This window comes from Furipterus horrens, unplaced genomic scaffold (assembly GCF_987537825.1).
Source record: "Furipterus horrens unplaced genomic scaffold, mFurHor1.1.pri manual_scaffold_7, whole genome shotgun sequence".
Classification (NCBI taxonomy): Eukaryota; Metazoa; Chordata; class Mammalia; order Chiroptera; family Furipteridae; genus Furipterus; species Furipterus horrens.
Genome location: NW_028327177.1, coordinates 69,691,727 through 69,718,949, shown reverse-complemented (window position 1 = coordinate 69,718,949; position 27,223 = coordinate 69,691,727). Strand labels below are relative to the sequence as shown.

General features: G+C 37.9%; 1 protein-coding gene and 1 pseudogene across 5 annotated transcripts in view; one reads left to right on the top strand and one right to left on the bottom strand.

The window, feature by feature from the left end:
* RALYL (RALY RNA binding protein like) overlaps positions 1–27,223 on the bottom strand; it is an 878,997-nt gene that overhangs the window by 205,136 nt on the left and 646,638 nt on the right. The window lies entirely within an intron of this gene.
* On the top strand, positions 572–1,622 carry LOC150004610 (eukaryotic translation initiation factor 3 subunit I pseudogene; annotated as a pseudogene).

Below are 27,223 nucleotides of genomic sequence, written 5' to 3'. Positions count from 1 at the left end.
CTGTTATTCCAATGGCACTGACTCTACTGTTCCTTTGACTAGGGACTTCTACAGGGCAGTCATCATTTCACTCTACTTCTTATGCCCTTCAGTCTCCTGCCCAGTGTTGTTTGTCCAGCAGGTGCTCAATGAGTCTTTCATTCGGCTCAGACAAGCAGGTGTATCTTTACTTGACTTGTTGTGATGCTTGCTAGCCAGGCATACTCAGTAAGTACTTTCTTACTGTGGTATTCATCTGAGCAATGTTTGGAAGATGCTATTAGGTATGTTTCAAAACAAATCATGGTAAAATTAATTTGTTAAAAATGCCATAATATATCCCTTCCTTTGATATTTGTAATGCTTATTGAAGCATAAGATTCTGGAAAAGAGACCATTCCATTATCTTTCACTCAAATATCTTTATATATTTGTGAACATAGAGATATTTTTGGATGGCATCCCTATTTAATTTCCAGCCAAAGAGACTGCCCCAGGAACACTGGTTTATGAGACACCTTGAAATATGTATAAAAATATTTTACATTTAGACTGGAATATCCTCATTTAAAAAGTCAATTTAGGCTTCTTTCCCGGAGTCCCTACAGGGATGAAGCCGATCCTGCTTCAAGGCCATGAGCGGTCTATTGTGCAGATTAAATACAACCACGAGGGAGACCTCCTCTTCATGGTGGCCAAGGACCCTATTGTCAATATTTGGTACTCTGTGAATGGTGAGAGGCTGGGAACCTACATGGGACATACTGGAGCTGTGTGGTGTGTAGACGCTGACTGGGACACCAAACATGTCCTCACTGGCTCAGCTGACAGCAGCTGTCGTCTCTGGGACTGTGAAACAGGGAAGCAATTCAGCCATCCGGACCTGTGGCTTTCACTTTGGGGGCAATATCATCATGTTCTCCACGGACAAGCAGATGGGCTGCCAGTGTTTTGTGAGCTTCTTTGGCCTGCGGGATCCGAGCCAGATTGACAACAACGAGCCGTACATGCAGATCCCTTGCAATGACTCCAAAATCACCAACGTAATTTGGGGACCCCTAGGGGAGTGCATCATTGCAGGCCATGAGAGTGGAGAGCTCAACCAGTATAGCGCCAAGTTTGGAGAGGTGTTGGTAAATGTTAAGGAGCATTCCTGGCAGATCAATGACATCCAGTTATCCAGGGCCATGACCATGTTTGTTACTGCATCCAAGGACAACACAGCCAAGCTCTTTGACTCCACAACCCTTGAACATCAGAAGACTTGCCAGACAGAATGTCCTGTCAACTCAGCTGCCCTCTCTCCTAACTATGACCATGTGGTGTTGGACGGTGGGCAGGAAGCCAAGGATGTAACCACCACCTCCACGAGGATTGGCAAGTTCGAGGCGAGATTCTTCCATTTGGCCTTTGAGGAAGAGTTTGGAAGAATCAAGGGTCACTTCAGACCTATCAACAGTGTTGCCTTCCATCCTGATGGCAAGAGCTACAGCAGTGGCGAAGAAGATGGTTATGTCCGCATCCACTACTTCGACCCACAGTACTTTGAATTTGAGTTTGAGGTTTAAGAAGCTGGATCTCATCCTGCCAGGGAAAAGTTTCCAGGCCAGAGCTCACAAAAACTTTTGGACTCTGAGAACTAATAATTTAGTTTGGAAATAAATGGTTTCTAGACAGAAAAAAAGTCAATTTAATTTTTTAAGTCACATTTTATTTACATTGTTATAATAAACAAGCACTTGCTCTCTACCTCTACCACTTGTGGTCCCAGGGGGCATCTGTCTTGTCTAGAGAAATTTAACCTTGATGTTAAAGTGATGTTTACCTTGTAGAATAATAAAACATCCACATTATCAATGTGATTATTTTTAGATGAACAAAAAGAAAAAAAGAAAAAATTTTCTAAAGGAATTAGTGAAAAATAGTATTGTTATTCTTGGATTTTTCTGTTTTGCTTTCTTCCCTAGTATTAAATAAAAGTTTAAGTAATTCAACCATGGCATAGAGACTGCCAGGAAGAGTCATGTAAAGTCTTTCATTGTTCACATTTGGAAGATTTAGGGATTTATTCCTGTTCCATTGAATTAAAAATCAGGAGAAAGGAAACAGTTTTATAGATTTGATAAGTGAAGGCATGAAACCATACATTACCTTAGTATAAGCACCACAACATTAAAATATGTTTTGCAGTTATTATTACTTTAGATCCTCAGAACAATCCTTTAAAATAAGCGGAGTGGGGATCATTATTTCCATGTCATGTATAAAGATGTTTTACAGGTGGAGAAATTAAATGGCTCCCATAATAATGTCATTAGCTTGTTTCATGACAACTGTCTTTGTTGTTGAACTTGGTCCATTGTCAGGCACTGAACTAGTGGGAGAGAAGACAGTTTGAGCATCATCAACAGCTGGAAACCATAGCTGCAACCAGATTCAGTCTAGAATGTTCCCTACTGTCTACTGGTTCTTAACCAGTTTTGAACATCACATTTTATCTGCCATTCACACCTGGCCTGGCTGTGCAAAGCAGTATGTAGAGTTATGTGCTCTGAGTCTTGGGGATTCTGGCATCACAGGAGGCTGTATGATTGGAAGAATGCTGTGAGGGACTGTTTGGCAGCAATGGGGAAACCCATCAGACTCTCAATTGAGCTGCCTAAGATTTCTTTGCCAGGTCGGCTCACAACCATGTAGTTAGATATGGCTGCCCAGCAGCACTCTTACCCTAAGGAAAGAATGCATCATACTTGCAAATGCAATTCTAGCCCACACTGTGCTCTAAAATGGGAACATTGGAAGCATTTCAAGTCTGAAGCTGAGTGAGAGTAGAGCCAGTTTTGAACGAAAGCAAATGGCTTTCTAACCTTGTTGTTTTTTCCTTTGCAGAATCAAAGCTAGTTTTAACATCTGAAATATGTCCTTAATGGTATGGTAAAACATTCACTGTTATGGGACTGAAGCTGTAGTCTCATTTTACTGGGCAGTCACTGAATTGTGACCATTTTAATGAGTGTTTGGACCTAGTTTCACAAATTAGTTCTGATGCAGCACTGTGGCACATTGGCCTCTGGTTATTAGAATGCTAATGCAAAGATCACTGGTTGGCTGGACTCTCATTTGTTACCAGAAAATTCTCTGTGCTCATGGGCTCTGTCTGCAAGGACAAATAAAAGTGGAAACTTGAACATCCTAATAATTACCTGGTAAGTTGATCATTGCCTGTGACTGCTTTCTCCCCAATGGAAACTTAAGTAAAAAATAAGTGTGCATATATTCGTACTTAGCTGCCCTTTTAAATGTATTGTCTGTTGATCACAATAAGGGTCCATTACTGGTGTGTGACTGCTGGTTGTGAGCAGTTCCATAGATTCACATCAATCAGCTACAAAGGCCTGTTTCTTTTCCTTTGTTGGCCTTATTTTTTTTCCCCTTAAATCTTCCACTAACTAATTGTCAAAATACCTTTTGCCATGAAATTTAATAAAACTCTGTGGTTTTGGTGCATGTTTACTCAACGTCTAGTTTAAAGTGATTTAGCAAAGAACACAAGCACACTTTCCCCCAAGAACAAAGCAAACACCAAATGGGGATAATTCTAAAATATGAATTTGCTTAATTCCTAAAACTTTCAACTTGTATCATATTTTATCTGGAATAAAGTTTTTGAAGAGTGTTTTTCTACATTACATGAACATCTCTCAAATCTCTACAATGGTTGAAGGACATGTTTTGTTGAGATAAAACCTCCAGAAACCAAATGAGTCAAATATAAAATTTGAGTGAATATTCACCAGCAGCACCGTGAATATGGTAAAACCTTGCTTAACAATTTTACAACTATATTTAATGATGTATTGACCTCAATAGTGGAGACAAGTGTTATAATAAGTAACTAAAAATATCTGGTGAAAAAATAATCTTAGCTGTAAGTTCATCATTAATGCATAGACAATATTATTAATTTTTTTGCATCCCAAAAGTCTATTTAGTTTTATTCTTAAGGACAAAATACTGCTTCAGGAAAGTGAAATTCAACCAACAAGGAGTCTGGATGATCAGTTTCCTTGAGAACTCTCAGATTTCCATCAGTGAAGCAAAGTAGACCCAAAGATTTGGCTATTGCTTCTAATTGCTCCCTTCCATTTATAATTTCTCTTTTTTCATATATGTATATATGGACTTACTTTCTCAGGTCCTTTTTAGAGTCACTTCATTTGCAGTGTTTAAAATACCAAAGCTATAGCACTAACTATTTTTTAATTCATAAACATAATGAAAAGTCAAAGCTAGTATTAGGCAGCTAAGTGTGCTTTATGTAGAGTAGTATACAACTCTGCTACTCAATGTCTGCTCAGCCCATAATCAGTGTGTTGGAATCTGTTTGAAATACAGAACCTGAGTTGCATCCCAGACCCAAGGAATCAAAAATCTGGATTTTAATGAGACACCCAGGCGACTTCTATGTGCATTCTCAAAGTCCTGATATGTAACACATTTAGCTTAAATATGTCCCTTCAATTATTTTTAAGGTCTTTATTTTTTAACTGTTTTGAAAAGAAGGTATTGAAGATTATGAGCACTAAAACAAAATTTTAGGGAAGAAACCTGAAAATTTTAAGTTTAAGTTTAAACTTAATTTAAAAGCTTAGAATGGAATAATGCTCTCTTAATGTCACCTTTGATCATCATAATAGTTGCCAGCATTTTTATGTCATTTAACAATTGGTCACATTTCACATACATTAAAAAAATAATTTCCACAATAACCTGGTACAGATATCTCTTTGTGTCAGTGTTTTTGTTTCCTTGGGATAAATAACCAGAGGCAAAATTGTTGGACCATATGGTAGTTCTACTTTCAAAAGGAATTTTTGATATCTCAGAGGCTCAGAGGTCCAAATCATTGATTGGAGATCAAGAACGTGCCTCTAAAGAAATACTGCTTATTAGTGACTTATGGAAATTTGTGGGAAAAAGTTAACATCATAGGTATGTAGTCGACTTAATAGGTTCCATTTTATAAAAATATACTAGATTTTGGAAAATATAGAAGACTAAATAAGTAATAAATTTCTGAGTTATAAACTAACCGGCACATCTCTGCTATAACAGTATCACCTTCCCTAATTTACAGGTGTAAAACCTTAGGCAACAGAGATGGTAGCTTGCATAAGGCAGCCCAGTTAGTATTCTGGTAGGAACCACACTCAAGTTAGATCCCCATCAGTCCAGGGGCCATTCCTCCAACTATACCTAAGTACATTTTTCTGTTTAAGGGTAGAAATATTACCCTACAGCTCTTGGCAACCACATGTGACTGCGGAAAAAAAGATAAGGATGTTTGTTTCCATTGGACACTGAATGGCTAGCACAGGCGGTCTGCTACTTGAGTCAGCACTCATTAGCTTCCAATGAGTATTATGAAGGGACTGCATCTTGAGTGTGTGCGTTATTTGATAGTAATTTATATTGTGGTAGTTATAAAAGATGCCCATAAACTCTTTCATACCTGCAGTTGGCAGAATAATAGTTCGTTGAAGACATCCATACCCTAATTCTGGAAACTTATGAATATGTTATACCATATAGCAAAGGGGAATTAAGCTGATTTGAAAATACAAAGATTATCCTAGATTATATGGGTAGGTCCAGTGCAATAACAATGGTCCTTAAATTTGGAAGAGGCAAGAATAAGAGAAGGTCACAGCGATGCAATGTGAGAAGGACTCAGATCACCTCTGTTGACTTTGGAGATGGGGGCATAGGGCTATAGGTAAAAGATGACAGAAGTCTCTAGAAGTTGGAAAAGACAAGGAAGTATCTCTCCAAGGACACCCAGAAAGAAACATAGCCTTGTTAATACCTTAATTTTTGTCCAGTGAGACCTGTGTTGGACTTCTGACCCACAGAACTCTAAGAAACTAAATTTAAGTAATTTCATAAGCCACTAAATTTATGCTAATTTGTTACATCAGCAATAGAAAGCTAACACAAAGCTATGTCCTCTGCATGGGAGTGGGCTGGATTAGTGACTCACTTCTAATGGATACAATGTGCAGAAGTGGGATGACACTTTCTGGATTAGGTTATAAAAAGCCTGAGTCTTGCATCTTGGGTGACTTCACACTCTCTCTTGAATTTGTCTCTCACTCTAAGGGACCAACTGACATGTCATCAGGCACCCTGTAGACATGACACATGGTGAAGAACCAAGGCCTTCCAACAAGCACTTCAGTGACTTGAAAGAATATCTTGCCCCTCAAGCTCTTACATGATTGAAGCCCCAACTGTCACCTTGATGGTTTTCTTGCAAGAACCTCTAAGCCAGAACCAGCCAGATAAGTAAGTAAGCTACCCTGAGATTTTCAACCCACAGAAATGGTGAAATAATACATGTTGTTATTTGAGACTATAACATTTTGAGATAACTTGTTGTGTAGCAATAGATAACTAGTACAATTACCCTAAATTTTATTGGCCTACCAAAACAGATAAGTTAACCAGGAAAGAATGATAATTAGGGGAGTATTGCTCCAAATCAACTCCAATATGAATGTACACATTTCATCAAAAGTTATGAGAAAATCTTCCAATATTTGACCTTATCAATGCAAACGTATAAAAGCTGACATGTCTATACATATAGTCAGCTTTTATTCAGATTATAAATGGAATTAAAACCTCAGTGCTGACTAATATTTGACAAAGGGGGAAGAAACATAAAATGGAGTGAAAATAATCTCTTCAACAAATGGTGCTGGGAGAACTGGACAGGGACATGCAAAAAAAATGAAACTAGACCAACAACTTACACCCTACACCAAAATAAACTCCATAACACCATAAAAGTTCTAGAAGAAAACACAGGCAGTAAAATTTTGGGTTTCCCATGTAGCAATATTTTCACTGATATATCTCCTAAGGCAAGGGAAATAAAGGAAAGAATAAACAATGGGACTACAGCAAACTAAAGAGTTTCTGCTCAGCAAAAGAAAGCATCAGCAAGAGAACCAACAGTATGGGGAAACATACTTGCAAATGATACCTCAGACAAGGGTTTGATCTCCAAAATATATAAAGAACTTATACAACTCAACACTGAGAAGACATACAATCCCATTAAAAAATGGGCAAAGGACATGAACAAACACTTCCCTGAAGAGGACATACAAAGGGTCCATAAGAATACAAAAGAACGCTCAGTATCATTAACCATCAGAGAGATGCAAGTAAAAACCACAAAGAGATACCACTTCACACCAGTCAAAATGGCAATCATAAATAAATCAAGAAACAAAAAATGCTGGTGAGAATATGTAGAAAAGGGAATCCTGTGTACTGTTGGTGGGAATGCAGACTGGTGCAGCCACTGCGGAAAACAGTATAAAATTTCCTCAGGAAACAAAAAATGGAACTGCCTTTTAATCCACCAATTCCATTTCTAGGATTATACCCAAAGAATCCTGAAACCCCAAGTAAAAAGAACCTATTCACCCCTATGTTCATAGCAGCACTATTCACAAAAGCCAAGTGCTTGAAACAGCCTAAGTGCCCATCTGTAGATGAGTGGATTAAAAAACTGTGATACATTTACCCAATGGAATGCTATGCAACAGGAAGAAAGAAAAAACTCCTACCATTTGCGACAACATGGATGGAACTAGAGAGAATTATGCTTAGTGAAATAAGCCAGGCAACAAAAGATCACACCTAATACAGGAAACTAATGAGCAGCACAAATAAATGAGAAAAATTGAACAAGAGGCATGTAAACAAGGAGCAGACTGACAGTGACCAGGGGACAGAGGGAAGGAGGAGAAGTGGGGAAAGAAGGAAAAAAGTCTAGTGAAGGAACTAAAATAAATGATCCATGGACATGGAAAATGGGGTGGCCATTAACTGGGAGAAGGGGTGGGTGAGGTAGGGGGGAGCAATGAGAGAAAAAGTGAGACAAATATAATAGAAAAACAATAAATAAATCATAAATGTGCCCTCTATATTGATATCTGTAATCTGTAATTGTCAACTGTAATCCAGGTACCTAAAAGCTAATTGATGATTTATGAATTTTGATCTTGTATCTCCCATGCATACCCTTCTCAATAAAAAGCATAAGAAATGGAGGTCTTATACTTTCTCCACTAGAGAGAATAGCCACCTCCTATTCCCCCAGGCAAAATATAGTGTCCTGGATAAATTTGTTCCACCATGGTCCTGAAACCTTTGCTGGACATAGAAGTTTCCAACTGAGCCAGGGTGCTGGAGGCAGCTCAACCTCATCTGGAACCCAGATGAGGGGTCCTCAAGAGAAGTGATGCCTGGAATGGTTGTAGGGCCAAGAGCCTGGTCACAGAAAACCACACTACATGGACGGGAATTTTGGTGCCTCTGCCCACACTAAGGGATTGCAGCCCCAGGCTCTTTCTGGAAAAGGCTGCCTGGATGGTTAAGATAGGGGAGGAAGGATCTTTCTTCTTTCCACTGCACTCTCTGGTGGGGATTTCGGTTTTGCCTTTGTCTCCTTTCACTCCCTAGAGGACCATTTTGGCTTCTCTCTTCCAATAAATTGCCACAATCTTGAGGGCACAGGCCAAGCACTTAAAAAAGCTGATAGGGCGCTTGCCATTTCTAAGACTCCTGTGAAAGGATAAGCTGGTTCATGGACTAGGTTAGAGCACTAGGCTCCTGCCAGCCACAAATCAAAGTCCATGCAACATCACGAACACAGTCATAAGCACTCACTGCCCAACCCCTGTGGGATCTCCCCCCAAATAGAATTTTATGAGAGCAAGAGAAGCTTTAGGCCAGAAGTAGGATTTGTATGAGGGCTCCGGTGATGACTGAGCTCCAAAGATGAGAGGCACTTCCTCACTCTGGCCTGAATTCTCAGGTGTCCCTACATGAGCAGGGGTGTCTGGGGTCAATCCCCGAGACATGCAGGGGCCTTGTAAGGATTTCCACTCACAGTAATATAGTTCTTGGTTGTCCAGTAATGTACAAAATAAGAATTGGTCATTCAGCACTCCAAGTCCTTCCAGTGTTTTAGATGACTGGGAGAGAAACCAAGGCATGTCAGGGAGGTAGGGATGACCAAGGGGTGACACCCTTGGGAGCTCTCCTCACAAGCAGCATACTCTGACCCACTACACCAATTAATTCATAGTTTAGAATCAGGAAAGTTACTGGTCCACTTTAAACTAGAGGCAGGGGAAAAGGGCAAAATCAAACCAATAAAAAGGGACCCACAGCAAATGAAAGAACGGGATCAGAGTTATTTAAAATCAAAAGCTTTACTTTAGATTACTCCAGCAACTAACAAAAGGAACTGCATGTCAGATTAAGGAAAGACATTTGATTAATTTACTGCAAACTGCCGTGGCTCAAGTACTGCAGTCTCAAAAAACAAAGGGAAAGTAAGGAAAATAACTGAGGCTTAAAAGGTGCCACAACAATGACAGAAATAGGAAAGGGGGAGAAAGAGGGGAATATGTGGAGTACTGCCAAACAATCAGCTTTGAGAACCTGTCCTCCTGGGATCCTGGAAAGCCACACTGTCTACAGAAAAACTAAAAAAGTTTTTCCTATAATTGCCTAAAACCGAAGGTTTTGTTTAGTAAAATAATTATATATTGTGGCATATTACTCAAATATTCAACTAATATACAAAAATTCATGTTTCTCAATGCTAAGAACTAAATTTATTTTTTTTAATTTTATTTTTTGTTTTTTCAATTACAGTTGTCCCATTTTTCCCCCATTGCTCCCCCCGACCTAGTCCACCCCTTCTCCCACAATCATATCCCTCCCCGTTGTCCATGTCCATGAGTCATTTATACATGTTCCTTGACTAAACCCTTCCCCCACTTATCCCTTTTATCTCTTTTCCCCCTCCCCAATATTGACTGTTATTATCCTTGTCCTATTTAGTTCGTTTGTTTATGTTGTTCTTCAGTTTCCTGTATTAGGTGATATCATATGCTATTTTTCTTTCTTTGCCTGGCTTATTTCACTAAGCATAATTCTCTCTAGTTCCATCCATGCTGTCGCAAATGGCAGGAGTTTCTTCTTTCTTTCTGCTACATAGTATTCCATTGTGTGAATGTACCACTATTTTTTGATCCACTCTTCTACAGATGGGTACTTAGGCTGTTTCTAGCACTTAGCTATTATAAACAGGGCTGCTATGAACATAGGGGAGCATAAGTTCTTTGGAATTAGGGTTTTAGAATTTTTTTGGTATAATCATAGCAGTGGAAATGCTGGTCCAAAAGGCAGTTCCATTTTTAGTTTTTTGATGCAATTTCATACTGTTTTCCATAGTGGCTGCATCAGTCTGCATTCCCACCAACAGTGCAGTAGGGTTCCCGTTTCTCCACATCCTCGCCAGCACTTGTTGTTTGTTGATTTGTTGATGATGGCCATTCTGACTGGTGTAAAGTAGTAACTCATTGTGGTTTTTATTTGCATCTCTCTGATGGCTAGTGATGTTGAGCATTTTTTCATGTGTCTATGGACCTTCTGTATGTCCTCTTTGGAGAAGTGTTTGTTCAGTTCCTTTGCCCATTTTTCATTTGGGTTTTTTGTTTACTTGATGTTGAGTCATATAAACTCTTTACATATTTTGCAGATCAGTCTCCTGTCTGAGATATCATTGGCAAGTATGTTTTCCATACGGTTGGTTTCCTTTTCATCTGGCTGATGTTTTCTTTTGCTGAGCAGAAACTCTTTAGTTTGATGTAGTCCCATTTGTTAATTTTTTCCTTTATTTCTCTTGCTTTAGGTGATGTATCCATGAAAATGTAGTTATGTGGGATATCTGAAATTTTTCTACCTATATTTTCCTGTAGAACTTTTATGGTGTCAGGGGTTACATTTAAGTCTTTGATCCATCTTGAGTTTATTGTCGTGTGTGGTGTAAGTTGGTGGTCTAGTTTTATTTTTTGGCATGTCCCTGTCCAGTTCTCCCAGCACCATTTGTTAAAGAGGCTCTTCTCACTCCATTTTATGTTCTTTCCTCCTTTATCAAATATTAGTTGACTGTAGTGTCCTGGATTTATTTCTGGGCTCTCTATTCTGTTCCATTGATCTATATGTCTGTTCTTATGCCAGTACCAGACTGTTTTGATCACAGTGGCTTTGTAGTATTGTTTGATGTCTGGTATTGTGATTCCTCCTGCTGTGTACTTCTGTCTCTAGATTGCTTTTGCTATTTGGGGTCTTTTTTGGTTCCATATGAATTTTTGGAGTATTTGTTCTGTACGTGAAATATGTCTTTGGTATTTTAATAGGGATTGCATTGAATCTGTAAATTGCTTTGGGTAGTATGGCCATTTTGATGATGTTGATTCTTCCCATACAAGAACATGGTATTTGCTTTCATTTATTTGTATCTTCCTTAATTTCTTTCTTCAATGTTATGTAATTTTCAGAGTAGAGGCCTTTTATCTCTTTGGTTAAGTTTATTCCTAGGTATTTTATTTTTCTTGTTGCTATAGTAAATGGTATTTTCTTTTTTGCCTCTGTCTCTGATATTTTATTGTTGGTGTAAAGAAATGCCTTAGATTTCTGTATATTTATTTTGTACCCTACTATTTTGCCAAATTCACTTATTATATCAAGAAGTCTTTTAGTGGAGTTTATAGGGTTTTCTATGTATACTATCATGTTATCTGCATATAATGATAGTTTTACTTCTTATTTCTTAATTAGGATGCCTTTTATTTATTTTTCTTGTCATTGCTGTGGCTAGGACTACCAACACTATGTTGAATAGAAGTGGAGAGAGTGGACAGCCTTGTCTAGTTCCGGATTTCAGGGGATCAGTTTTTGTCCATTGAGTATGATGTTGGCTTCAGGCTTCTCATATATAGCCTTAATTATGTTAAGGTACACTCCCTCTATTCCCATTTTGCTGAGTGTTTTCATCATAAATGGGTGTTGTACTTTATCGAATGCTTTTTCTGCGTCTATAGATATAATCATGTGATTTTTGTCATTCATTTTGTTTAAGTGATGCATTATATTTATTGATTTGCAAATATTAAACCATCCTTGCATCCCTGGGATGAATCCCACTTGATCGTGGTGTGTGATCTTTTTGATGTATTGCTGTATCCTGTTTGCCAATATTTTTTTGAGGATTTTAGCATCTGTGTTCATCAGTGATATTGGCTGTAGTTTTCTTTCTTTGTTGTGTCATGACCTGGTTTTAGGATTAAGGTAATATTGCCTTCATAGAAAGAGTTTGGGATATTTCCCTCTTCTTGGATTTTTTGGAATAGTTTGAAGAAGGTAGGAGTTATTTCTTTCCTAAATGTTTTGTAAAATTTGTTTGTGAAGCCATCTGGTCCAGGGGTTTTGTGTACTGGGAGATTTTTGATTACTGTTTCAATTTTCTTCTTTGTTATTAATCTGTTGAGACTTTCTACTTCTTCTTGATTCAGTTTTGAAAGGTTATATGTTTCTAGAAATTTGTCCATTTCTTCTAGATTGTCAAATTTCTTGCCATACAGTAATTTCTTACAATCCTTTTTATATCTGTGGTATCAGTTATGATTTCTCCTCTTTCATTTCTGAATTTGTTTATTTGGGTCTTCTCTCTTTTTTTCTTGATGGGCTTGACTAAAGGCTTATCAATTTTGTTCATTTTTTCGAAGAACCAGCTTTTAGTTTTGTTGATCTTTTGAAATGCTTGTTTGGTCTCTATGTCATTTAGTTCTGCTCTGATCTTGATGATTTTCTTCCTTCTTCTTGCGCTAGGCTTTGTTTGTTGTTGTTCTAGTTCTTGCAGTTGTAGGGTTAGATTTTTTTATTTGAGATTCTTCTATCCATTTCAGCTATGCCTGTATTTCTATGATCTTCCCTCTTAGAACCGCTTTTGTTGTGTCCTATAGGCTTTAGGCTGTTGTGTGTTCATTATCATTAGTTTCCAGAAATTTCTTGATTTCTTCTTTGATGTAATTGTTAACCCATTCATTAATTAATAGCATGTTATTCATTCTGCATGAGTTTGGGTGTCTTTGATTTTTTTCTCTGAGGTTGATTTTTAGTTTCAAGGCATTGTGGTCTGAAAAGATGCTTGATATGATTTCAATTTTCTTAAATTTGTTGAGGCTTGTTTTGTGTCCTGTCATGTGGTCTATCTATATCAGTTAAGTCCATGTGGCTTAGTGGTTGTTCAATGCCTGTATATCCTTGGTGTTTCTTTGCTTCAAAGATTTGTCTATTGTTGATAATGGAGTGTTGAAGTCCCCTACTATGAGTGTGTTGTTGTTAATATACTTCTTGTGGTCTTCTAGTATTTTCTTTATGTATTTGGGTGCTTCTATGTTGGGTGCATATATGTTTATCAGTGTTATAGCTTCTTGATGGATTGTTCCTTTAAGTATTATGAAATTTCCTTCATTATCTCTTTTTATTGGTCTTGCTTGAAACCTGTTTTTTTTTTTTCTGATATGAGGACTGCTACCCTGGCTTTTTTTTCATGTCTATTTGCTTTAATATTTTTTTTTATATCCTTTTACTTTCAGTCTATGTACATCTTTTGTTTTGAGATGTGTTTCTTGTAGGCAGCAAATATGTGGGTCCCGTTTTCTTATCCATTCCGTTACCCATGTCTTTTAATTGGAGCATTTAATCCATTTACATTTAAGGTTCTTATTGACATGTGTTTATTCATTTCCCTTTGTACCTCTGTTCCTCTCCTCTTTTTTTCTTCTTTTTTTAAAACATTCCCTTTAGTATCTCTTGCTTCGCTGGTTTGGTGGAGATGTATTCCTTTAGTCTTCCTTTGTCTGGGAAACTCTTTATTTCATCTTCCATTTTGAATGAGAGCCTTGCTGGGTAGAGTATTCTTGATTGTAGGTCTTTGCTTCAAATATTTTTGATCGTTCCCTTCTGGCTTGTAGTGTTTCTTTTGAGAAATTGGTCAATAGTCTTATTGGAGCTTCCTTGTATGTTATTTGCTGTTTTTCTCTTGCTGCTTTTAGGATTATCTCTTTGTCTTTGAATGTTGCCATTTTAATTATGATGTACCTTGGAGTGGGTTTTTTTGGGTTCCTCTTCATTGGGACTCTCTGTGCTTGTTGAACTTGCATAGTTTTTTCTCTCATCAGATTGGGAAAATTTTCTGTCATTACTTTTCCTATCAGCTTTCTATTCCTTGCTCCTCTTCTTCTCCCTCTTTTATTCTGATGATCCTCACATCATTTTTTCTCATGCTATCCTGTAATTCCTTTACATCTTGTTCATATTTTTTCAATCTTTTTCCATTTTGTTGTATTGTCTGAGAATTTTTTTCTACATTGTCCTCTAACTCACTGATCTGATCCTCTGCTTTGTTTAACCTGCTTTTGATTGATACTACTGTGATTTTCAGTTCAGAGATTGTATTCTTCATTTCTTCCTGGTTCTTGTTAATAGTTTCTATGTCCCTTTTTATGCTGGTGTAGTTCTCTGCAAGTTCCCTGTAATTTTCTTGGAGCTGCTTGTAACTTCCTTGGAGGTTGTCATAGTTGTTTTGGATGTTGTTGTGTGTATTGAGCTTCTTCACTACCTTCTTTTGAATTCCATGTCTGACATTTGGGCTATGTCTATTCCATCTACCTCTCTTTCTGGGAATTCCTCTTTTCTTTCCATTGAGAGGTTGTTTCTGCATCTTACCATGTTGGATTCTTCTTGTTTGTTTTTGTTTTTTGGGTTTGTGTGCTTTGACTTCCCACCTTTGTGGTATGAGATTCTTTATAGGAGATCTGGAAGTTTCAGTGGTGCAGTCTCTTTGATCTCCCGAGCCTGATGTCTTGGGATACCCTTTATGTTGTTTGTTTATGCTGTCTGGTTATATTTCAGATGTTCTTTAGTAGGATCTTTCCTCTGGCTAATTGATTGAGAGTCAGTCTGTCCACTTTGTTTTGAGTTCTTTTGTGGAGATGCTGTTAAAAGCATAAACACACAGCCCAGGCAGGAAACCCACACTCTCTATCCCGCTATTGTAAGCCAATGAGCCAGTATTAATATAAATGTAGAGAGATTAAGGCTTTTATATTGTAGGAAGAATAGATAAGAGTTGTTTTTAAAGAGGAAAAATATGTTTTTTTTTTGAGAGAGGCTGATAGATTAATAATAGTAGCAAGTAGTGTCGAGACTATGCAAGACAGTAGGTAATATTTACATTTTATGTTAATAATAATAAAAGATAAAGAGGGAAGAATGCAGAGTATAGTAAGAAAGTGGAATTGTATAGTACTAGATTTATATTGTAGTTATATTTTATTTATTTAGTTTGAAAGGGAGGCTTATCTAGACAGACAAACAAATAAACAAAAATTAAAGAGGAAGTATAAGAGAGATGGTATGAAACAAATTAAAGAGATAGTTTTAAAAATTTCTTTTAAGTAAAAATTAAAATTAATAGTAAGAAATTTAAAAAATTAAAATAAAATAAAATACAACTGAAAAAACTAAAATAGAAATAAAAATCTAAAAAATACAAAAGGACAGTTTTTACTCAGTTCAGCCTTTATGTGTCATCTTCTTTTTCTGGATCCACAGCTGGTCCAATGAGGCGGGCCAGAGGTTCCTGTTCCTTGCAGCAGCGGTGTGCGCCCGCGGTGGCCGGCGTTTGTTTGACACCTCTTGGAGCTGGCTGGGGTTCTTTTGTTTGTGCACACGTGCGCACTCAAGGTTGCTTTCATGCTAGCCTCAGACCTGCCGAGCCGAGCTCCCGGAGTTGGTCTCTCCCCTTGGGCAGGGGCCACAAACACTTGTGCATGATGGAAGCGAGCGTCTGTGAGTCGCTGATGCCTACTGTTCCTATGCCACAGTTGCCCACCATTCCCACACCCACTTGGGCGGGCATGAGCAGAGCCCACGCAAGTGGTCAGCGCTCTGGCCTGGCACCCCCTGGGGCTGGCCAGGGGTGTCTGCACATGGTTTTCTGCATGCCTAGCGGGCCCTCCCTGCACCCATTGGGGCACTGATCTTATGTCTGTTGGGGTGCGTCCGAGGGTCACCTGTATGCACGGCCCTGTACACTTGGGCCAGTGAATGAGGGCACTTCCCTGTGCGCACCTGCATGACCCAAGGGGAGGGTTGGGGAGTGGGCAAGTGCACTTCTGTGCCTGCTCTCCTCAAGAATGTCCTATCACCCCTGACCTTTCCTCCCCTCTTTTCAGTACACAAGAGAAAAATATGAATGAAAATCATGTCCTCACATGCACAGCAGTACGCTGTTTCTTGTCTTTCAGCGCCAGATGCCACCTGGCCCACTCCTGGCTCTGCCAGCGGGCAGAGATCTACTCTCCTTCCGATTCCTCTCTGGGGAAGCCTGTGGTCACCAAAAAGCCCTTGTGTACTTTCAGCCACAGCTCGGGGTGCCAACCCAGTCAGAAATCCTGTCTCATTCCCTTTTCCTCCTCTATCCTCACCAAACAGGTCATTCCCAGATGGTTTTCTCTAATCCAGCAGTGCCAAGACTCGACCCCTGCCAGTGTCCAGCTGCTCATTGAGATGTTCTGTCTGCAATTAGTCCAAACTACAGACAAGTCTCAGGACTCCCCTCACTCCTCCGCCATCTTCTGTCACCAAGAACTGAATTTTTGTCAGCCTATATTTACATTATATACCCTTTATTATCACTTAAATAAATAGTCAAATATCATTTCATAACATACATTCCTTAGTTGACAAAATTTCCAAGATTTAAAATTTAAAAGACTTCCTTATAATCTTAGGGTATTTCAAAGGGTCCTTGAAATATCTCAAGGATTTATTATTTTCCTCTTACCAAAAAGAAGAAAACTCTAGACAAATCGGGCTTAATACATTTTTAAATACTTGGAAAGCTTTGTCAACTAAAAAATTTTCCAAAAACTTAAAAACAATTGGCTAATACCTTTGCTCATTTACAATAATCTATAGCCCAGACAGGCTTACAAGTAGCTCCTAAGAAAGTACAACAGTCAGAGCCTTGGCAACCTCAAATGCTCCAAATTAATTCTCCAAAGCTTTTAACTTTCAATAATCTCCAACAGTTGTTAGGCGTTATCAAAAGGCTAAGGCCTAGCCTTGGTATAACTATCCACCAGCTTATTTATCTTTTCAACACCCTTAAGGGAAACTAAAGTTTAAATTCATCCCATCAACCTCAAAAAGCTGTAACTACTTATATCTCTCTCCTTTGCCAGCTAATAATCAAAAGGTGAAATAAAGCTCAACAATAATTTGGCCATGAGCCAAATATTATTCACTTGCCCTTAACTCAAGTTTATTTACAACAGCTTTTTAATCAATCCCTGAATTTTCAATGTGCAATAGCTGATTATGTCAAAAAACTCAAAATTAATCTTCTTTTAGATAAACTTTTACAAAATATTCCTCAATTGAATCTACATATTAAAAGTAAAATTAGTCCTATCCAAATATCTGGGTCAAAAACTATTTTTATAGATGGATCAGGAAAAACTGGAAAAGCAGCCATCACATGGAGGAAAGGTTCGAGTTGGGAAGATTGTGTGACCCACAATCTACCCAAAGAGCTGAAATGTCTGGAGCCATTATGGCCTTCCAAAAATAGCCAAAATAAACCCCTGAATCTAGTCTGTAATTCTGGCTATATGGTGCATACTGTACTCCACGTAGATCAAGCTTTACTTAAGGTGTCTATAGACCCCTAGTTACTTAGTTTATTCCTAACTTTACAAAGTTTAATTGATAGGAGAGCACACCCCATATTTTACACCCACATTCACTCTCATTCAGACCTTCCAGGCCCTATAGCAGAAGGCAACAAACATACTAATGCCTTCAGTGTATTAACTACCTTCCAAAAGGCAGCTGCCTCTCATCAATTTTACCACCAAAATTTTCAAACTGTTCTCAGAAAATTTGGCATTCCTCATTCTTAAGCTAAGCAAATTATCTGGGGATGCACAGACTGCCAGACACTGAGTGCGGTGTCACCCAGCAGTGGGACCAACCCTCAAGGATTGCCCCCCCAAGTAATTTAACAAACAAATGTCACTTATTAACCCCCCCTTTAAAAATTTACATACCTTCATATATCAATAAATATTTACTCTAAAATATTACATGCCTCTGCTCTTTCAAAAGAATTAGAAAGGCATATTCAAGCTCATTGGCTTGAGACATTTAATTTCTTAGGCGAACTGCAGCAAATAAAAACTAATAATAAACCAGGCTACATAGCCCACCAGAGCGCTAATTTTTTTCTTAAAAAACAAAAAAGGGGAAGTACGGGGTCCTTCCCCAAAAATCTAACTAATTTAGCAACCTAATTAGGCTTAAGTTTTAAGGAATTTATTATGTTTCTTTCAGAACATTGGGTCAAAAAGATTCAAGAATTCCCAGTAAATCATAGATGGTCTGTGCAAATTAAAGAAGGCTTGTATAGGGAAAAGGAAAGAAAAAATAAAGTGAGGGAAAAGGAAGAAAAAAGAAGGAATTAAGAAGGTTGAAGGATTGTGAAGGAGAAGGAAAAGAAAGAACAAAGGAAAGAGATGGTGCATGGCATGGTACAAAAAAAAAAAAACATTCAAGTAGGTAACACAAGGAAAAAAATAGAAGTGAATAAGAAATAAGAAGAAAAAGTAAACATATAAATCTTTAAAACATTGTAAATTTTGGACCTAGAAACTGCAGTCCCAGGAACATGCCATGCCAAGCTTGCTACCTCTCCTGCCTTCTTTAGCCTCTGTGAAAATTGTCAAGGTGCTAGATAATGAAAGCTACATTGCTGACTGAAAACCAGTCGGGGTTGGGGCAGCAGAGGGAGCTGGCAAGTTCCTCAACAGAGTTGTGTGTTTAATGGAAAAGAGGCCAGTGCTGAGCAGGCGACATTGTTCCCTCTCAGACCCCTTACCCACATACAGCTCCACAGTATGAGGAAACAGGTCACCCTTACACTGATGAATACCTAAGGTTCCACCCCTTACAATCTAACAAGTGTGACAGCCCTACCCAAGACACAGAGGCAAACACAAGAGGCTGGCAAGTTGAGGAGACAGAGAAGTATGGCTCAAAAGAGGAAGCAGATCAAGGTTCCAGTGGGAGAACTGAGCGACAAGGAGAGAGCCAACCTAACGGACATGGAGATTGCCAGCCTAAGAGATACATGGTTCAAAACGCTGATGATAAGGATGCTAATGGATTAGACAGACAAGATTAAGTATGACAGGAGAGAAATGAAGACTATACTAAATGAAACAAAAGAAAATCCACATAAAACCAGTGGTGAAGTGAAGGAAACCAGGGTTCAAATCAATGATTTGAAACACAAGGAAGAAATAAACAGTCAACCAGTACAGAATGAGGAAACAAGAATTGAAGAAAATGAGGAGAGACTTAGAAACCTTTGGAACAGTTTTAATGTGTCAACATCTGAATTATAGGGGTGCCAGAAGAAGAAGATGAAGGGCCAGACATTTAAAAAATTATGCAAAAAGAATAATAAAGAAAAACTTACCTAATTTGTTGAAGAAAATAGACATACAAGTCTAGGAAGTACAGAGAGTCCCAAACAAGCTAGACCCAAAGAGGACCACACCAAGACACATCATAATTAAAATGCTAAAGGTTAAAGATAAAGAGAGAATCTTAAAAGCAGCAAGAGAAAAGAAGAGAGTTGCATACAAAGAGGCTTATATAAGATTATCAGAAGATTTCTCAAAAGAAACTTTGCAGGTTAGAAAGGACTGGCAAGAAGTATTCAAAGTGATGAAAAACAAGGACCTACAACCAAGATTACTCTATCCAGCAAAGCTATCATTTAGAATGGAAGGGCAGATAAAGTGCCTCCCAGACAAGGTAAAGCTAAAGGAGTTCATCATCACCAAGCCATCATTATATGAAATGTTAAAGGGACTTATGTAAGAAAAAGAATATGCAAACTATGAACATTAAAATGACAATATGTATTCATTTGAAAATTAAACTAGATCTTTGACATCACCAAAGATGCTTAATTTACAGTCAAGAAGAATGTCAAATGCCTTGCAACTGGCTGTCTTTCTAATAAGAGAGTCTTATAGAGACTGGTTTGTGAGTTATGTTGCATAAATTAACACGTGTGTTCTGTTTTCATAGGACATAAGCCTATGATCTCATTACCTAAGTGACTGTCCATACTTATAGGCCTCACCTAATGCTGTCTACATTGCTGCCTCTGGAGACTCAATGGTTTGGCTGAACTAAGTGGCTGGGTTGGTGAAGAATGGGGTGGTCTGTGGGCTTCACTTTAAAACTGATTTCTCTTCTATTCTAAAGGCTTGGGCAGAAAGGGCCCAGAGGTCTGAGAGGGGAGAAACCTAAAATATTCTGCTCAGCCCAAACTAAGTATAGTGGGCGAAAGGGTTTTGGACAGGTGTGACATGCCTTGTACACCTTCTTCCAAAGAACCTTTTTCTTTCCTTTCCCCCTAATACGGGACATTGAAAAATTAATCCCTGCCTTTTTTCATTGAGTGGTTATGGATTGAATGATGCCTTTTAACCCTGTTGCCAAGTCTGTTGCCCCCAGAATATAACAAGAATGCCAGCTTGTGAAACCAAGTATGCCATGGTCTGGGGACAACCAACTGACCTGGAGTCTGCAAGATCCTTCCCCATGTGAGAAGGCCACCCTCCTCTCCACAGCCCCACTCTTATTAGGAATTTCTGGACCCAAGGGTAGGTAGAGAAGCACAAGACCTTTGCCCATTGTCCTTTATAAGATTATAAATGTTCTTAGGTCTGAGAGGGGGATATTGTTATTTTTTGTTATAAAAATAATTAATTAATTAAAAAAAAGAATATAGGAAAGGGTGAAACCACAGAACTTGTATGCACAACCCATGGACATGAACTAAAGAGGGTGGGATTCTTGGGGGAAGAGGGGTACTGGATGGAGGGGAGTAAAGGGAAAATAATATTTGAAACTATTGTAACAACATAATCAATAAAACATACAAAAAAAATCACAATAAACTCAGAACTATCAACAACAGAACCTAAAAAGTGAAAGCAAAAAAAAAAAACTACTAAGTAAACAACCAGAGTAAGAACAGAATCATAGATGTGGAGATCATTTAAAGGGTTATCAGCTGGGAGGGGGAAGGGGAAGAAATGCGGATTAAGAAGCATAATTGGTAGGAACAAATAGACAGGGGTGTGTTAAAAAATAGTAAAGTAAATGGAGAAGCCAAAGAACTTACACACATGATCCATGGCCATGAACTAAGGGGAGGGGTGGGATTGGTGGAGTGTAGGGGGGTAAATGGGCAGAAGGGAGCAAAGGTAAAAGATATTGGGACAACTATAATAGCATAATCAATAAAATATACTAAAAATAGAAAATAAAATAAAATAAAAAATGATTTGCTGTACTAACAGTATTTGGGAAATTTTGATTATGGTTACATATTCTATATTATTAAGTCATTATTAATTACACATTTTTACTCAACCAGCAGATTTCAGATTTTGATGGAAGGATTAAATATCAGCATAGTTAGTGCTAAGCAAAGTTAGTCTATTTGAAGTCATTCATTCATTTAGAATGATAACAGGAGACAGAGATATTCCACTGTAAGCTATACTATTTTTTTTGCTAGAGTAGCTAATGGATTCAAAAACTTTGAAGACAATATATCACTTCCTTTGTTTTTTAAAGTAGATCAAGAAATTTCAGATGGAGTAGGATTGTAAGAGACCGTCTTGTCCTTAAAATTTTTCTCAAAGATTAAAACCCAGACAAGAACTAGATCTCAAATTTCATCTGAGCTATTCCTCCCCTTTCTTAATCATCTTCCTTCCATATTATCCAAATATTGTTTAAGCTTATATAATGGTGAATGAAAGCTGTACATTTTTGTTTTACAGTCAGGAAAACTATGTTTACCATTCTACTCTGGACCTACCATTTCTACCTGCAAACACATGTTTCTATTCATCAACTGTGTTGACTCATGGCCAAGAGTTAGAAGAGAAAAAAATGTTGAAAGAAATTAGAATCCTGCAGCAAGTAAGAAGATTAGATGAATTCTTCCAGTGGTTCAGGACTTACCTGGAACTCAGATAGGGTTACGATACTATGCTTCTGTACCCCATCAAATAAAAACACCTAAAGGAATGAAGGTACAGCAGGACAAAGTGATCCTTTAAGTTATGAAACAAATTCTCTGCTAAATAGATGGACTTTGTTTTTGGTCTAGCATTTAGAAACCAACTCTAAAATTTCAGGGTATTTACCTGTGATTTGGTTAGAACCTGAAAAAATGAAGGGCCCAAGGTTTCTACTTGGTCTTACATATGTGATTAAGATATATATATATATATATATATGTATATAATCATCATCATATTGGATTCTGTCTACACTTGTAACTTTGTTTTTCTTACCTAAGTAATTTTTTAAATGCTGAAAAGATTAAAAACTAAGTAGAGAAATGACAAATGAAAGCAAGCTATAACTATTATTTTTCTGTTAACTTTAAAGTATTTAGTATTATTTGTTTAGTTTGTTATTTAAGGTATTTGAAATAATAATTACACTTTAATAATCTTTATGAGAACTGCTTAGGAAAAATTTGCATACTGGGTTTATAAGTCTTCTCTTTCTGGCATTTAGAATATTGAGAGAATTAATGGTACTAAAGTGATATATTTAGTGTCAGTCATAAATATTCAAGAAAATGTAATTAACTGTTTATAATTAGGATTAACTTTATAAGGAAGTTTAATCTCTTAAAAGACAATTAATTTGAACATTAATCAAAGAACATGTAATCATTCTTATTTTAATATAATTACCAAGTATATGAATTGAAAAGTATGTAAGATGAATGAACCTAAGTTATTAAGAAAATTAAGACTTGAATGTGTGACTTTAATAGACTGAGTATTAATTTAAATTAAAAACTCAAAAAAATATCTACCTACAAAACTCAAGTTAGACATTATGTATCTTAAATAGTAACATACTTTTCAGTTATTAAGTACATTTTGCTAATTGTTTAAATGACTGTATTGTTGCTGAGTGTTATGAGATTCAAGTATCTTGTGATTTTATACATCAAGTTCATTTCTTGCTGAGCTCTTTTGGGGGAACAGTGACCATTTTAATGTCACTTCTTACAAGGAAATAAACAGAATATATGTTTCTAAAAACAATAAGAACAAGAGTGGTGTATGATGATGCAGTCAGATAAAACACAAAAGACTCAGGACTATCCTCATGGACCAGCATTGGTCACTTCTCCTGTCACCAAATGCCAGGGTTGGGCTGTGACTGGATGAGAAATTGCAATGTCCTTCCTGCCATAGAAAATTACTCTCAGCAAAATTGTTGGATTTGAATCAGAACTTCAGAAAGGCAGGATTTTTCTTAGTGTGCTCAAAGCATCACTGAAATTCCAGAGCCTTGTATGTTTTCCAATGTCTATACATTTTTTGTTGTGATAGAAAATACTGTACCTATGACAACCCAAAGATAAGGTCACATACCTGTATCAGAACTAATATTTGTTGAAAAAATTAATATAATTTTACATTTCCTTTTGAGTGATAGCCCCTATCCTGTGAGAGAGACCTACTACTTTTGGAGAGAATTCAATTTGCTACTGTAGGAATGTAAGGATAAAAAGAGCCTACTTTTACATTTTGATATCTAAGGTAGGAGTTTTGAAACTGCAGCCAGAAAATAATCTTAAACAGCAGGTTTTGTCAGAGATAAAAGGATTTCTTTTATTCTTATACTCTTAGTAAATATTGAGACTAACCTGCAGACTCATCTGAGGTCCTCCCATAGCTGTAGTAGCTATTTTCCCATGAATCTACCTTAATCAAGAGGCTGGTTGCCAATGGAAAAGGAATTATAGGAAGAAGAGTCCATACCATAAGAGAGAGGAAAAAAATTATAATTTGTTCCAAAAGGGTATGGGAGGGAAGACCCAGGGACAGAAGTAGGAGGAAGGGAGTGACATACATATATACATCATAGAGCCAATAACTGAGTTGAAGGAAAAGAAAAAAATCATGGGGTTTTGGCCAGTTTTATTTGGGATTCTGGGAGGTTAGAGCCCGAAAGATCTCTAGCCTAAGTGAGATGCCTCACAAGAGTGGAAGTCTCCTAAGCAAGTAGGAGCCTTATGAAGATTACTGGAGAGTTGCAGAACAATAAAGAAGCCATTGAACATTGGGGAGCGAATTCCTGTGGCCAATTGCCACACGACAGTACCTCTGTCATAGCACCTGTGTGCCTAATATCACTGTACTTGTCATGTGACACAGTCGAACCACAAGGCTTCTGAAAAAATTGCATAGCATTCAAAACTTTACCAGGGATACACTTTAAAAAGATCCTAATAAAAATGGTAGCACAGTTTCACACATGTGAAACTTGAGAGATACATAAGCATTACAGTAAATATGACACTGTCTTGAAAAAAAGTCCTGACATTTACTTGTGGAAGGTGGCCTCTGAAGGGGGCAGCTTGTGAAGTACTATAAGGTGGTGGAGGCAGGGTCATAAATCATACAGATGTTTATGACAACAGATATGAATAAACTGAGGTGGCTGCTGACTGAGAAAGTGTGTGTTTGAGCTGTGTGTGTGTTTTCAGTGTACATGTGTGTTTGTGGTATGTATGTTTGCAGTATACATGTGTGTCCTTGTACTATGTGTGTGTTTGGGGGTGGTGTGTGTGTGTTTGTAGAGTATTTGTGTATGTGTTTGTATGGGGAGGTAGGTTTGCAGGGGTGGGCTATGTTCCTGTTCAGCTTGGCTCACTTGGATGAATTTCTATGTCCCCTAACGTTCCTCCAAATAAATTCATATGCACAAAAATATTCACACTATGCTTAATTCCTCCCACTCTATAATTTCCTGTGGAACAGAGTCAGTTTCACACCAGACACCATGACAGAACTGCCTGTACCTCACAGCCCTAATGCCACCCTCAGCCTAATGCCTGTTCTTGTGCAGATGGAAGGTCTGAACCAGGGGTACCATCAAGTACCTGTGCCAGGTCTCTGCTTCTCCACAGGAGATGCCTTACTCCAATTTCAACATCAGCAAAACAAAAGGCAATTCTGGACCAGAGTTAGCGACACTCCTTTAAAAACCTTGAATGACCTTAATCTTATTGTGTGTGGTGTGAATTAGTGATTCTCAAAGTGTGGTTCATAACAACACTTGACTGAGCTGCATATTTAGTGAGACTGCTGTACAGTCGATGGAATCTGGCCTTCCCTATTGAGTTGACTGGCTGGTGCTCTGAGTGTACTGGGCTAATTTTACCAAAGCTTGGTTTCCTGCTTTGCTTGGCTGAGACCTAGTGTTGTGAGAAAATGTCAGGTTCCATCCAGCAGCACTTGATCTGTATCTGGGTGTCACACAGTGGGACTCACACTGTCCCCTGCTCCTATCTAGCCAAAGTGGGACCAGGATCTGTTGGGTAAGGGCTGTCTCGGAGCTTGGAACTCAGAATGAAGGATGTTACATAATGAGCAGTAACTAAGGAGATATTCACTGTTCCTTCTTCCGTCCTTCTCACAATTCTCCAATATCTATCACTCTCATTTCCTTTTATTTTCATTTTTAAATGGTGATAAAGTGTATATAACAAAACCTATCATGTTAATCGTTTCTAAGTGTGCAGTTCAGTGGCATCAAGTACATTCACTTTGATGTGCAACCATCCCCACCATCAACCCCTGAACTTTTTCATCTTTCTAAATGAAACTCCATATTCATTCAACACTAACTCTTTAGTCCCCAGCCTCCTGGCCCCAACAGCCTCCATTCCACCCCCTGTTTCTACGAGTTTGAACATTCTTGGTAGCTCATATTAGTGGAATTATATGACCTTTTTCTGGTATTTTTAACTGAGCATCATGTCTTCAAAGGTTCATCCATGTAGTAGCATGGGCCAGAATTTTTTTTCTTTTTAACTCTGAGTAATATCCTTCTCTCTGGTTTTCTTTTGATGGTGACTAGAAAAGTGCATACGTACAGATGCTCTCAGTTGTCTTAATAAGCTTGGAGATCTTTAATTATGCCTCAAGGTTTTCTTCTGCAGCGTGTCTAACACAGTGCTATTGGGGACTCTCCAACTATGACCGAAACTTTGGAACAGTGTTCCCAAAGAGGCACTTTTAGCTTGGTGAGGGGAAGAAATCAGCAAGAAAGCTAAAATGACATTTCCTTTGGAGTATCTTTGATTTTTCTGATACTTACTGTGATCAAATTCTATTTCAAATGATGGAGTCAAGAAGAGAACTCCACTGCAAAATGACCTTTGAAGTGGAGGGAAAAACAGTAAAAACTCTCTCCATTTAGTTTTATCCTTTGTTGGTGGATCACTGTCTTCTTTTAAACACTGTCATTTTAAAGCTGTGAAATCCTTTGATAGAAATTATTAAATTAATCCTGCAGTCAGTTTATCTGGTTAGCGAGTATTACAGCTATCAAATATGCTACAAAAATAACTGAATGTATTTTTAAATCTCATAGATACTGTGACTGTAATTTATTTTCATGGGATTGCCAAGAAATAGCAAAAGAGAAATAACTATATCAGGCACCAGAAAAGGGATGGATAGATCGAATAATGCCAAGTGTAATACTCATCAACCAGCTCACTTGGTGAATAAGTAGCATTAACTCTGCCTTAAATGATTTCCTCCACCAGGAGCACATAGAATTTAGGACAGCTAACTATTCTTTCCTGATTTAAACTGCGTGCACAAGTAGCAGGATGGATGTCCTAATCTGACTGCTGAAGGACAGCCCTGTTCTCTGTAATGCTTCCCCAGGACCCACAGGTAATATATTATCCTGGGAAGGTGGGTTTCTCTGGAGGATGGTCCATTATACATGCATTTCCTAGCTTCTAATGCCTGGGGCACACTGGGATCGTTGGCCTGGTGTCCACCTCTCCCAGTTCTCTCTAGCTCTTTTTCGGTCCCTGGAGCCTCCCTTTGACACATGACTGAAGGCAGAGAGCTGAAGCAACTTGAAAAAAAAAAAACTTGAATCAATTCTGTGATATATTCCTAGCCCTTTTCCCTTTTTTTCATAGTTAACTTCTTAGCATTAACCTTTTTAAATAAACATTTTTGTTCCAATTAACTTTATGGACTATACTAATATTTACTTTTTTAAATTTAATGATCTTTGATCCCATGCTGTACTTGTACCATTTGCTAAGAATATTTCTCAAGGAAAGCAATTAATAGTAGTTTTAAAT